Source organism: Scyliorhinus torazame, unplaced genomic scaffold (assembly GCF_047496885.1).
Source record: "Scyliorhinus torazame isolate Kashiwa2021f unplaced genomic scaffold, sScyTor2.1 scaffold_68, whole genome shotgun sequence".
Taxonomy (NCBI): domain Eukaryota; kingdom Metazoa; phylum Chordata; class Chondrichthyes; order Carcharhiniformes; family Scyliorhinidae; genus Scyliorhinus; species Scyliorhinus torazame.
In genome coordinates, this window is record NW_027307795.1 from 324178 (window position 1) to 326690 (window position 2513).

Here is a 2513-nt window from a genome sequence, read left to right on the forward strand (position 1 = left end):
GCACGCCACCCAAGGTCAACACCGCCACCCTATCCCCATAACCCAGTAACCCCACAACGCTAAGGGCAATTCTGGACACTAAGGGCAATTTATCATGGCCAATCCACCTAACCTGCACATCTTTGGACTGTGGGAGGAAACCGGAGCACCCGGAGGAAACCCACGCAGACACGGGGAGGATGTGCAGACTCCGCACAGAGAGTGACCCAAGCCGGAATCGAACCTGGGGCCCTGGAGCTGTGAAACAATTGTGCTATCCACAAGGCTACCGTGCTGTCCCACTCTCTCTCGCTGTGTCCCTCCCTCACTCGGTGTGCTCCTCTCTCTCTCTCGCTGTATCCCTCTCTCTCTCGCTGTGTCCCTCCCTCACTCGGTGTGCTCCTCTCTCTCACTCGCTGTGTCCCTCTCTCTCTCGTTGTGTCCCTCACTGTCTCGCCGTGTACCCGTCCCTCTCGCAGTGTCCCCCTCTCTCTCGTTGTGTCCCTCTCTCTCTCGCTGTGTCCCTTGCTCTCTGTGTCCCTTGCTCTCTGTGTCCCTTGCTCTCTCTGTGTCCGCCTCTCTCTCGTTGTGTCCCTCTCTCTCTCTCGCTGTGTACCTTGCTCTCTGTGTCTCTCACTCTCTGTGTCCCTCGCTCTCTCTGTGTCCCTCGCTCTCTCTGTGCCCCTCGCTCTCTCTGTGTCCCTCTTCCTTCATTTGTCCTTCGCTCTCTCTGTACCCCTCGCTCTAGCTGTGTCCCTCGCTCTCGCTGTACCCTCGCTCTCCCTGTGTCCCTCGCTCTCTCTGTGTCCCTCGCTCTCGCTGTGTCCCTGGCTCTCTGTGTCCCTTGCTCTCTGTGTCCCTGGCTCTCTCTGTGTCCATCGCTCTCTCTGTGTCCATCTCCCTCCATGTGTCACTCGCTTTCTCTGTGTCTCTCGCTCTCTCTGTGTCCCTCTCTTTCCATGTGTCCATCGCTCTCTCTGTGTCCCTCGCTCTCGCTGTGTCCCTCGCTCTCGCTGTGTCCCTCGCTCTCTCTGGGTCCCTCGCTCTCGCTGTGTCCCTTGCTCTCTGTGTCCCTCGCTCTCTCTGTGTCCATCGCTCTCCCAGTGTCCCTTGCTCTCTGTGTCCCTCGCTCTCTCTGTGTGTACCTCGCTCTCTCTGTGTCCCTCGCTCTCCCTGTGTCCCTCACTCTCTTTGTGTCCCTCGCTCTCGCTGTGTCCCTCGCTCTCTGTGTCCCTCGCTCTCTGTGTCCCTCGCTCTCTGTGTCCCTCGCTCTCTCTGTGTCCCTCGCTCTCGCTGTGTCCCTCTCCCTCCATGTGTCCCTCGCTCTCTCTGCGTCCCTGGCTCTGTCTGTGTCCCTCGCTCTCTGTGTCCCTCGCTCTCTGTGTCCCTCGCTCTCTGTGTCCCTCGCTCTCTCTGTGTCCCTCTCCCTCCATGTGTCCCTCGCTCTCGCTGTGTCCCTCTCCCTCCATGTGTCCCTCGCTCTCTCTGCGTCCCTCGCTCTCTCTGTGTCCCTTGCTCTCTCTGTGTCCCTCGCTCTCTCTGTGTTCCTCTTCCTCTATGTGTCCCTCTCCCTCCATGTGTCCCTCGCCCTCTCTGTGTCCCTCGCGCTCTCTGTATCCCTCAGTCTCTGTGTCCCTCACTCTCTCTATGTCCCTCGCTCTCGCTGTGTCCCTCGCTCTCTCTGTGTCCCTTGCTCTCTCTGTGTCCCTCGCTCTCTCTGTGACCCTCTCCCTCCATGTGTCCCTCTCCCTCCATGTGTCCCTCTCTCTTTGTCTCTCTCGCTGTGTCCAATTCTCTCCCTCTGTCCCACTCTCTCTCGCTGCGTTCCTCACTGTCCCTCTCTCTCAGTCCCTCTCACTCTGTGTCCATCTTTCTCTGTGTCCCTCTTTCTCTGTGTCCCTGTCTCTCTGTCTCTCTCTCAGTGCCCCTCTCTCTCTCTGTCCCTCTCTCTCTGTCCATCGCTCTCTGTGTCCCTCGTGCTCTCTGTGTCCCTCGCGCTCTCTGTGTCCCTCGTTCTCTCTGTGTCCGTCGCTCTCTCTGTGTCCCTCACTCTCTCTGTGTCCCTCCCTTTCTGTGTGTCCCTCGCTCTCTCTGTGTCCCTCGCTCTCTGTGTCCCTCACTCTCTGTGCCCCTCGCTCTCTCTGTGTCCCTCACGCTCTGTGCCCTCGCTCTCTCTGTGTCACTCGCTCTCTCTGTGTGTCCCTCGCTCTCTGTGCCCCTCGCTCTCTGTGTCCCTCGCTCTCTGTGTCCCTCGCTCTCTGTGCCCCTCACTCTCTGTGTCCCTCGCTCTCTCTGTGTCCCGCGCTCTCTGTGTCCCTCGCTCTCTCTGTGTCCCTCGCTCTCTCTGTGCCCCTCGCTCTGTCTGTGTCCCTCGGTCTGTGTCCCTCACTCTCTCTGTGTCCCTCACTCTCTGTGTCCCTCGCTCTCACTGTGTCCCTCGCTCTCTCTGTTTCCCTCGCTGATGTAATCGCTGATGAGCTCAGTTGCTGTGTCCTGTCTTTCCCATGTACCGAGCTGTGAGAGCTGACTCTGCT